The following is a 12563-nucleotide window of genomic DNA, read 5'->3' as shown; positions in this document are numbered from 1 at the left end:
TTTTAAGATGCTAAAATGTTAAGATGTTAAGACGTTAAGATGATATGAAGTTGTTAAGTCGTCGAGTCGTTATGAAGTCGTCAAGTTGTTAAGATGTCATAGATGTTCATGAAGTTTCTAAGACGTAAGACGTTGAGTCCATGCATACTCATTTATAGATGAGGGCTCATGCCCTGGAGCTTTTGCTCAACCCACGACGGTGAGGACTTATGCCCTAGGAGCTTTTGCTCAACCCACGACGATGAGGGCTTATGCCCTAGGAGTATATTTATGCTCAACGACGATGAGGGCTTATGCCCTAGAATGGTACCACATGCATTTGCATTTCATGATGATTCGAGATGGTTTAAGACGTTAAGAGTTGCATAGTTGAGTTTAGATGCATTGTCGAGTCAAGATGTTAAGTTGTGATGTTTTAACGAAGTGACTATAGATGAATGATGATGAAGATGTTTATGATGAATGATTATGAAGTTGTTTATGATGAATGGTTATGAAGTTGTTTATGATGATTGATTATGAAGTGGTTTATGATGATGATGTTATGTTGATGCTATATGATTTATGATATGATGCTATATGATTTATGATATGATGTCTATGTCTATTAGATGATGATATGTGACGATGTTATGATTATTAATTGATGATATGTGACGATGTTATGTTTATTATTTGATGATATGTGCTGATTGTTTGCGATTAGTATTTGATGATATGTGATGATGCTTTTATGAATATATTTATGATGATATATGATGACGTTTATGTTTGTACTTATGATGCTATAAGATGATGTCTTATGATTATATATATGAAGATATATGATGATGTTTATGATTGTATTTTTGATGATGTATGATGAAGTTTGTGACTAATGTAGGAAGATTAATGATGCTAGTTAATGAAGTTTAAGATGTTAGATATAATTGTTGAATTTAATGTGGTTAGAAGAAGGGATGAGAGAAGGGGAGTTAATGTGGAAGCGTCTTCGGTGCAAATTTTGGAGATGTTTCTTTTTAATGCTTTCTTAGGAGATGTGGACTTGGAGGATCTCAATGTTTTGGGTCGTCGGTTTACTTGGTACCATCCGAATGGGAGGTCGATGAGTAGGATTGATAGGATGCTTATCTCCGAAGAGTGGGCAAATGTTTGGGGGGAAAATGCTCTTTGGGTGTTGCCAAGGGATGTTTCCGACCATTGTCCGTTAGTGCTTAAAAATGGAGAATGGAATTGGGGGCCTACGCCTTTCCGGTTCAATAATTTTTGGCTTCAAAATAGCGGCTTTAAAGGGGTGGTTGAGGAGGCTTGGAGGAACCAAAATGTTACCGGGTGGATGAGTTTTGTTTTAAAAGAGAAATTGAAGGGCCTTAAATTCATTATTAAGGAGTGGAATAAGGTGGAATATGGTGGCATGGATGAGAGGGTGGAGAGTTTAGTGGTGGAGATTAAAAATATTGATGATAAGTGTGAGGATGGTGGTCTAACCCAACGGGAAGTTGATCTTCGTAAAGCCAAGTTTGAGGAGCTTTGGAAAGTTCTTAAGGCCAAGGATGCTTTGATAGCTCAAAGATCGAGGTCTAGATGGCTAAAGGAGGGTGACGCCAATTCTAAGTTTTTCCATAAGTGTGTTAAGTTGAGGAAAAGTAGAAATGCAATCAAGGCGCTTAAGGATGGAGATGGTTGGGTGGTATCCCCTTTTGAGGTTCGTAGAAAAGTGGTTAATTATTTTACGGATCATTATGCGGAGGAGAGGTGGGACCGGCCGAAATTGGATGGGGTGGATTTTGCCCGCCTAAGTGAGGCCGAGAATGGGATCCTAGTAGCTCCTTTTTCTTTGTTGGAAATGGAGGCGGTGGTGAGAGATAGTGATGGAAGTAAGAGTCCGGGTCCGGATGGTTTCAACTTCGCGTTCATCAAAGAATTTTGGTATTTGTTAAAAAATGAGATAAGGATCATGTTTGACCAATTCCATGCTAATGAAACTTTGCCGAAGAGTATGTTGGCTTTTTTTGTTACCTTAATCCCGAAAGTGTCCTCCCCGTTGGAATTGAAGGACTTTAGGCCCATATCTTTACTAGGGTGTTTATATAAACTACTTGCAAAGGTTTTGGCTAGAAGACTTGCTAGTGTTATGGATTCCATTATTTCGACATCTCAATCCGCCTTTCTAAAAGGTCGGCACTTGGTGGATGGGGTGTTGGTGGTGAATGAATTGGTGGATTTTGCTAAGAAAACTAAGAAAGATTGCCTTATTTTTAAGGTGGATTTCGAGAAGGCATATGACTCGGTGGATTGGAGTTTTTTGGAGTATATGATGAGAAGGGTGGGTATGTGCGAAAAGTGGGTGTCTTGGATGAAGGCTTGTGTGTTTGGAGGAACTATGTCTATCCTTGTTAACGGTAGTCCTACGGAGGAGATTTGCATACATCGGGGCCTAAAGCAAGGGGATCCTCTAGCACCATTTTTATTTTTGTTGGTGGCGGAAGGTTTTAGTGGATTGATGAGGAATGCGGTGGACCGTAATTTATTTGAAGGTTTCTCGCTTGGTGAAGGCGGGTTGGTGGTTTCCCACTTGCAATATACGGATGATACTCTTTGCATTGGTAAACCAACGGTGGAAAATCTTTGGGCTTTGAAATCCATTCTTAGAGGCTTTGAGATGGTGTCGGGGCTAAAGATTAATTTTTTTAAGAGCTCTTTGATTGGAGTTAATGTGGCAAGTGGCTTCATGGAAATGGCGTGTAATTTCTTGAATTGTAGTGAGGGGAACATTCCTTTCAAGTACTTGGGCCTTCCGGTAGGTGCTAATTCAAGGAGCATCTCTACTTGGGACCCGTTGGTCGAGAATCTTAGTGGCAAGTTGAATTCTTGGGGTCATAAGTTTATTAGTTTTGGTGGTAGGATTGTTCTTCTAAATTCGGTTCTCAATGCTATTCCAATTTTTTACTTGTCTTTTTTGAAGCTTCCGGTTCAAGTTTGGAAGAGGATTGTCCGAATTCAAAGAGAGTTCTTATGGGGAGGTGTGGGTGGTGGAAAGAAGATTAGTTGGGTGAAGTGGGAGACGGTGTGTCAAAGTAAAAGAAATGGGGGTTTGGGTGTTAAGGATATTCGCCTAATGAATGTTAGCCTTTTAGCAAAATGGCGTTGGAGGTTGTTGGAGGAGGATACGACATTGTGGAAAGAGGCTTTGAGGGCAAAGTACGGGTCAACTTTGGATAATTGGTTGGTAGGTGTCAATATTGGAGTGCCAAGATTGGCTTCATATTGGTGGAAAGAGATGCTTAAGATAGGAGATTTTGGTGTGTCTAATTGGTTCAATGCGGAGGTGGTGCGTAAGGTTGGTAATGGTCTCTCTTCTAGATTTTGGAGCGATACTTGGAGAGGAGACATTTGTTTCCGGACTAAATATCCAAGACTTTACTTAATTTCAACTCAAAAGGAGGCGTTGGTGGGAGAGGTGGGGGAGAGGTCGGATCTTCGCATGGAATGGAATTTTACTTGGAGAAGGCACCTTTTTATGTGGGAAGAGGAGGTTCTCTTAAGCCTCTTGGAGGACCTTGAGGGGGTGAGGTTAGTTGATCAAAGGGATGTGTGGTGGTGGAGGTTAGAAGACAAAGGGGAGTTTTCGGTACGGTCGGCTTATAAGAAGTTGGAGAGTGTGGTTTTGGGTGAGGTGGGTTGGAGAGAGGAGGAGAAAGGGGTCTTTGCTAACTTGTGGAAGTGTCCGGCGCCTTCTAAGGTGGTGGCTTTCACTTGGAAGGCTTTACTTAATCGTGTTCCAACCAAAGACAATCTTGTTAGGCGTAATGTTCTAGACCCGGAATCAAACTCCATGTGTGTCTTGTGTAATAGGACGGAGGAATCCACGCTCCACTTATTTATTCATTGTGAAGTGTCGAACGCGGTTTGGCTTAAGTTGATGCGGTGGTTAGATAGGTCATTTATCTCCCCTCCAAATCTTTTTGTTCATTGGGCATGTTGGCATAGAGGGGAAAAGAACATCAACGCGGTCAAGGGCTTGGGGGTGATTTGGTTAGCTACAATTTGGACTTTGTGGAAAATTAGAAATGATAAGGTCTTTAATGGTGTTAATTCAGAGGTGGATAAGGTGGTGGACGACGTGAAAGTTTTGGCTTGGAGGTGGTTTTTGAGTAGGACGCATGTTCCGGCTTGTTTGTTCTTCGAATGGTGTTGGGATCCTATTTGGTGCATGCGCAGGAATCCCCTCTGATGGCTGTCCTACTGCCAGCCTCTGTTTTGGGGCTAGCACTTGCTGATAGTGGTGCTGGTAGGCTTTGGCAAGTCTATGTTTTTGGTTGGTGCTTGCTTCTGGTGTTTTTCTCTTCGGGTATGCTGCTTTAGTGTGTGGTTAGGACTGTTTTTATGGCTGGTGTGGTTCTGTGGCAGCAGGTCTGTTTTTGTTTTGGGGTCCTTGGGGCTGTTTCCGTGACTTGTTTTTGAGGTGGGGATATGCATTATGTGCTGCGGCTGCTGTGTATATGTTGGCCTCATTTTCTAGTTGCCTTGGTGGTTTTTTTGGCCTCTTTAGGTGTTCTTTTTTTTTGGGGTGGTTTTTTTAAGGGGTTTTTGTTCGAGCCACGTTATTACGGCAACCGATTTCCCCTTGTAATATTTTATTTTTTTTCCCACCCAAGCTTATTAGTGCTCCTTGCACGGGCTTGTTGGTTAATAATATTTTGCCATTTCAAAAAAAAAAAAAAGTGTTGAATTATATGCCTAATATTATTATTTTGTGAAATCTCACCCCTTCTGCTTGAAAATGCTGCTCTTTGTATGGGTAACTTGCAGGTAACCAAGATTAGTTGCGGTCGTGAGTGGACTCCTCACAAGTGTGTGTGTCTTAGGTGCTCTGATACGTAACGGGATGAGATTATGTCTTTACTTTCTGTTCCTTACGTATTACTTTATGAATCTTTCAAGAATTGATGTTGAACTAAGTTTTATGAGATTTTATATTGAGGCCTTTGTGCCAAAGATTATTTAAGTTGTCAAACTATTCCGCTGCGAAGTTTTAAATATTATGTTGTTGAACGTTTTGACGGATAAATTATTATTTATTCCATTTATGATTTTTAAGAAATGTGACATTCCGTTTTATGATGAAAAACTCTGATTTTATTTATGAAAATTTTACGTTGGGAAAACGGGGTGTTACAGTCAGAGCGTGGTTGACCTGATTGAAGTGATCCCAAGTCCAAGACAATGGGAGATAACTTTGATGGTGGTGGTGGGGGGGGGGGGGGGGGGGGGTGTTAAACTGTGTTGACATCAAACTTTTTTTAAGCTGGTCAAAATCTGAGAGAGAGAGAGAGGGAGAGAGGGAGAGAGCGAGATTATACTGGTTTCTCCTACAAACTAGGAGTAGTCCAATTTCCTTGCACATCCAACGGATTTTCACTATAATCACTAAAGACTACAAATGTTCAAGCACACAAGAAAGGTACTTCAGATGCTCAAACACACAAGCAATAGACTTCTACAATCTAACTTAATCAAATAAAAGTTTTTTTGGATTTTACACTTGATATACAATCAGATATGTAAACAATTATAAATCAGAGTAAGACACTTAAGACTTAGAATTTCTAAGATATGGACTTAGTAAGAAAATTTTTATGCGCTTTTTGTAACACCCCGTTTTCCCAACATAAAAATTTCATTTAAAATCAGAGTATTTAATTCATAACGGAATGCCGCACACTACTTTAACATCTCAAAACAGATAAAAATAATTATCCTTCAAAATCAACATCATGAAAAATCTTAAACTGCTGCAGCGGAAAATAGTTCAACATTTAAAAGTCTTGGCACGCAGGCCTTATTGGAAATTCTCATAAATTAGTTCATAAAAGAAACACGTAAGGAATAGAAGTAAAAGCAAGCCCCCATCCCGTTACGTATCAGAGCACCTAGACACCAACTGAGAGTCCACTCATGAACGCCTCTAATCTTTATTACCTGCACATTACCCACGGTCGAGGCAACATATACGCAAAAGGGGTGAGATTTCATAATCAATACATTAAGAATATAATCCAATAAAATGCATTTAACAACTTAAACCTTAATAACATATCAACAATTAGCATATTTTTCATTTCATAACAAATACAATCATCAAATACCATTACTAATTTTCATCACAAATCATAATCAACTTAACACTTAACTTGACGACACAACTCATCTTTGACCATGCAACTCTATCAACTCAACAACAACTTAACAACACAACTCTTCTTTGACCATGCAACTCTATCAACTCAACAACAACTTGACAACTTAAACATCATGAACTTCTTGATATGCAAATGCATGTGGTACCAATCAACAACAAAATGAGCATAATGGCTCTTCAACGTGTGAGCACAAAGGCTGCCGGGCCTAAAGCCCCCAACTTTAATGAGCACAAGGCTGCCGGGCCTAAAGCCCCCAACTTTAATGAGCACAAAGGCTGCCGGGCCTAAAGCCCCCAACTTTAATGAGTATGCAATGAACTCAAACTTCCAACAACTTAGACAACAACATGAACAACTCAAACGACTCATAATCATGGACAACTTCTTAAATTCCAACAACATAGACCGACTCATGCAACATCAAGACACTAACAGTCAATAGCAGGAAACAGCAGCAAGATACAACATTTAATAACACTTGAATGCGTTAACATCACCTAAGGAATGAATTACATCAACATAAGTATCATAAAGCATCATAATATCATTCATGCAACAACACTATTAATCTCAGTCACCTAACAGACTGCAGGGTCTATAAAAACATCCTAAACAGCTCTCTTACTTAATTCTAAGGTCAACTCAAGACTGCACGTACGAAGGGATCGCATCGGGACAATTTTGGGCAACTAACAGCCTAACTCGCAGTGGCGAGTAACTCTGCTCGCAATGGCGAGCAAAGCGTGCATTCTGGGCTCCTAAGTCCTTACTCGCAGTGGCGAGTTATTCTGCTCGCAGTTGCGAGCTTACAGGTCACTCGCAGTTACGAGTTGCATTGCTCGTAGATGCGAGCTCTGGGTTCTAGCTCGCCGTTGCGAGTGTTCTTGCTCGCATATGCGAGCGATGAATGTCAGTACGGCCAGAAACCTAAAAATCACAACTTTTCACCTATATTCATGATTCCTTCATCCAAATAGCATCTAATTATCATCTTAAGTCATATCTAAGGTCTGTACACTAATTTTGCATCAATCTAACATCTGTTCTTGATTCATTCATCAAAATTGATCCTAAACCTAATTCTCAATTCTCACCAAAACTTAACCTAATCATGCTAAATTCATCCTATAGAATTATACCCTTAATAATATTGAGAATTAGTCTCACCCTTACCTGATAATAGCAGAATCGCAGCCCTCCTTTGGTTCTTCTCTCTTTCTGACTTTTCTCCCTTTTTCTCCCAAAAACGTACGTACTACTTTTCCTAACTTATGTCTGTCTATTTATCTCTCCTTTTACTCTTCTCACTACTAATTGCTCATCTCACCACGCAGCCCAATCTTTAATATTTTTATTTTATTTCTCATATCTTATTTTATTTAATAATAAAATAAGTCACACCAACATAACAACTTCACAACATCAATATACTTCACGTCATTCTAGAAAATCACATAATTTATCTATAAATCATGCAAACTATTTAAATTCTTAAATCATATAAATATATATATAAATAAATATATAAATCCTCATTAAATTAAATAAATAATTAAGACGAGCGTTACAACTCTCCCCAACTTATAGAATTTTCGTCCTCGAAAATTTACCTCAAGCAAACAACTCTGGGTAAGACTCCATCATCTTACTCTCCAGCTCCCACGTCAAGCTTTCACCAGTAGTGCCGCTCCAAACAACTCTCACTAGAGGTATTTCTTTGCCTCTCAACGTCTTCATTTTGCAATCATCAATCCTCAAAGGTAAAGTCTCCACCGTAAGGTTGTCTCTAACTTGCACGTCATCACTCTGAATCACATGGGACGGGTCTGGAACATACTTCCTCAGCTGCGACACATGAAACTCATCGTGCAAATTCGATAAATGCGGTGGTAAGCCAACTCTATAAGCCACCGTGCCAATTCTCTCAGATATCTGATAAGGACCAATAAACTTTGGAGTCAACTTCTTTGACTTCAATGCACGACCAACACCGGTCGTTGGGGTAACTCTCAAGAACACATGGTCTCCCTCTTGAAACTCAAGGTCTTTCTTACGCTTATCATGGTAACTCTTCTGTCGACTCTGCGACGCTTTCATCTTCTCTTGAATCATTTTCACCTTCTCAGTAGTCTGTTGAACAATTTCTGGTCCTAGAACCACACTTTCACCGGTCTCAAACCAACACAACGGAGTCCTACACCTCCGACCATACAAAGCCTCGAAAGGTGCCATCCCAATACTTGAATGATAGCTGTTATTATAAGTGAACTCTATCAACGGAAGATGACTATCCCAAGTTCCACCTTGCTCAAGTACACAAACTCTCAACAAGTCTTCGAGTGACTGAATGGTTCTTTCCGACTGACCATCTGTTTGAGGATGATAAGCCGAACTCAATCTCAACTTAGAGCCTAAAGCCTCTTGCAAACTCTTCCAAAATCTAGAAGTAAATCTTGGATCTCTATCTGACACGATGCTCGAAGGAACACCATGCAATTTCACTATGTCTCGAATATAAATCTCTACCAACTGAGCCACAGGAAAACTAATATTAATCGAAAGGAAGTGTGCCGACTTCGTCAATCTATCAACAATCACCCAAATAGCGTCATTCCCCTTAGGAGTATTCGGCAAACTCGTCACAAAACCCATGGATATACTATCCCATTTCCATTCTGGTATATCTAACGGTGTCATCAATCCAGCAGGCTTCTGATGCTCCACCTTCGACTTCTGACAAATTAAACAAGAATACACAAATTGTGCTACATCACGTTTCAGTCCAGACCACCAAAACAACTTCTTTAAATCATGATACATCTTTGTAGCTCCCGGATGAATAATCAAGCTACTCCTATGACTCTCTTCAAGAATCATCTTCTTTATCTCATCATTGTCTGGAATACAAATCCTACCTCGAAACCTCAACACTCCTTGATCATCGACCTTAAAGTCATCATCTTCAGTTTGATGACTTGCAACCAATAAATCCACAAATTGTTCAAGCAATTCAAACTCCTTAACCATCATAGCAGACATATGTAAAGTCTTCCTACTCAAGGCATCGACAACAACATTAGCTTTACCCGGATGATAATTCAAACTAAAGTCATAATCGTTCAACAACTCGAGCCACCTACGCTGTCTCATATTCAATCCCTTATGATCAAACAAATACTTCAAGCTCTTGTGATCACTAAACACCTCAAATCTCGAACCATACAAGTAATTTCTCCAAATCTTAAGCACAAATACAACTGCAGCTAATTCAAGATCATGAGTAGGATAGTTTCGTTCATGAATTAAAACTGTCTTGATGCATAAGCAACCACCTTACCATCTTGCATAAGTACACCACCTAGCCCAATTTAGACACATCACAATATACCACAAAGGTTCATCAGGTTTCGGCAAAATCAAAATTGGAGCCGTCGTCAAACGCTTCTTCAATTCATTAAAACTGTTCTCACACCGAACATCCCACACAAAAATTTTACCTTTACACGTCAACTGCGTTAACGGAAGTGCTAACTTAGAAAATCCTTCTATAAACCTTCGATAGTAACCTGCCAAACCCAAAAAGCTTCTAACTTCAGTAACTGACTTTGGAGTCTCCCATCGTGATACCGCATCAACTTTAGCTGGATCCACTGCAATACCACTACTAGAGATAATATGGCCAAGAAACTTACTCCCTTCAACCAGAATTCACACTTAGACAATTTAGCATATCGCTTCTTCTCTTTCAGCACTTGCAAGACAATTTTCAGATGCTCAGCATGTTCTTCTTCTGTCTTAAAGTAAATCAAAATATCATCGATGAATACAACCACGAAGCGGTCCAAAAATGCATGGAAATGCAATTCATATACTCCATAAACACACCAGGCGCATTACTAACACCAAAAGGCATCACCTTATATTCATAATGTCCATATCGCGTCCTAAAAGCCGTCTTCTGCATATCTTCATCTTTTACTTTAATTTGGTGATAACCGAACCTCAAGTTAATCTTGCTGAACACACGTGCACCCACTAGCTGGTCCATCAAGTCATCAATTCTTGGAAGTGGATATCTATTCTTTATGGTTACTTTATTCAGCTGTCGATAATCAATGCACAACCTCATACTACCATCTTTCTTCTTAACCAACAATACCGGCGCTCCCCAAGGTGAAACACTTGGTCTTATAAACTTCTTATCAAGCAAATCCTCCAACTGTTTCTTCAACTCAGCCAACTCGGAAGCTGACATACGATAAGGTGTCATCGATACAGGCTTCGTTCCCGGAACAAGATCAATAGAAAATTCAACCTCCCTCTCCGGCGGCAGACACTTCCTGATGTGCCGGTAAGATCACACAACAATCTCTTCAGGAAAACTTCGGGAAATCCTCACACAATTTGCAACTTATCACTCACTGCTTGATTCTCAATAGACAGTGACGCCGTCAACGAAACCATCAAAATTCCATCACGTGCTAACTTCTTCAGCTGCTTAGTAGACAAAAACTCTGCTCCACTTTCTTTTTCAGCAGAAGAGAAATACACCGACTTACTAAAACAATTAATATGGACATGGTTGCACTCCAACCAGACCATACAAAGGGTTAAACAACAAACAACAAACAGGACCACTAGGACAATAAAAAATTGTCACACAACACTATTAGGCTCGACACGACTCTACTAATTGGCCGGACGGACCGACCTGCTCTGATACCAATTGTAACACCCCGTTTTCCCAACATAAAAATTTCATTTAAAATCAGAGTATTTAATTCATAAAGGAATGCCACACACTACTTTAACATCTCAAAACAGATAAAAATAATTATCCTTCAAAATCAACATCATAAAAAATCTTAAACTGCTGCAGCGGAAAATAGTTCAACATTTAAAAGTCTTGGCACGCAGGCCTTATTGGAAATTCTCATAAATTAGTTCATAAAAGAAACACGTAAGGAATAGAAGTAAAAGCAAGCCCCCATCCTGTTACGTATCAGAGCACCTAGACACCAACTGAGAGTCCACTCATGAACGCCTCTAATCTTTATTACCTGCACATTACCCACGGTCGAGGCAACATATACGCAGAAGGGGTGAGATTTCATAATCAATACATTAAGAATATAATCCAATAAAATGCATTTAACAACTTAAACCTTAATAACATATCAACAATTAACATATTTTTCATTTCATAACAAATACAATCATCAAATATCATTACTAATTTTCATCACAAATCATAATCAACTTAACACTTAACTTGACGACACAACTCATCTTTGACCATGCAACTCTATCAACTCAACAACAACTTAACAACACAACTCTTCTTTGACCATGCAACTCTATCATCTCAACAACAACTTGACAACTTAAACATCATGAACTTCTTGATATGCAAATGCATGTGGTACCAATCAACAACAAAATGAGCATAATGGCTCTTCAACGTGTGAGCACAAAGGCTGCCGGGCCTAAAGCCCCCAACTTTAATGAGCACAAAGGCTGCCGGGCCTAAAGCCCCCAACTTTAATGAGCACAAGGCTGCCGGGCCTAAAGCCCCCAACTTTAATGAGCACAAAGGCTGCCGGGCCTAAAGCCCCCAACTTTAATGAGCACAAAGGCTGCCGGGCCTAAAGCCCCCAACTTTAATGAGCAGAAAGGCTGCCGGGCCTAAAGCCCCCAACTTTAATGAGTATGCAATGAACTCAAACTTCCAACAACTTAGACAACAACATGAACAACTCAAACGACTCATAATCATGGACAACTTCTTAAATTCCAACAACATAGACCGACTCATGCAACATCAAGACACTAACAGTCAATAGCAGGAAACAGCAGCAAGATACAACATTTAATAACACTTGAATGCGTTAACATCACCTAAGGAATGAATTACATCAACATAAGTATCATAAAGCATCATAATATCATTCATGCAACAACACTATTAATCTCAGTCACCTAACAGACTGCAGGGTCTATAAAAACATCCTAAACAGCTCTCATACTTAATTCTAAGGTCAACTCAAGACTGCACGTGCGAAGGGATCGCATCGGGACAATTTTGGGCAACTAACAGCCTAACTCGCAGTGGCGAGTAACTCTGCTCGCAATGGCGAGCAAAGCGTGCATTCTGGGCTCCTAAGTCCTTACTCGCAGTGGCGAGTTATTCTGCTCGCAGTTGCGAGCTTACAGGTCACTCGCAGTTGCGAGTTGCATTGCTCGCAGATGCGAGCTCTGGGTTCTAGCTCGCCGTTGCGAGTGTTCTTGCTCGCAGATGCGAGCGATGAATGTCAGTACGGCCAGAAACCTAAAAATCACAACTTTTCACCTATATTCATG

This window comes from Medicago sativa, chromosome 1 (assembly GCF_051527215.1).
Source record: "Medicago sativa cultivar Bolivia chromosome 1, Bolivia_mono, whole genome shotgun sequence".
Lineage (NCBI taxonomy): Eukaryota > Viridiplantae > Streptophyta > Magnoliopsida > Fabales > Fabaceae > Medicago > Medicago sativa.
The sequence above is the reverse complement of the archived record's forward strand: the minus strand, read 5'-3'. Positions refer to the sequence as shown.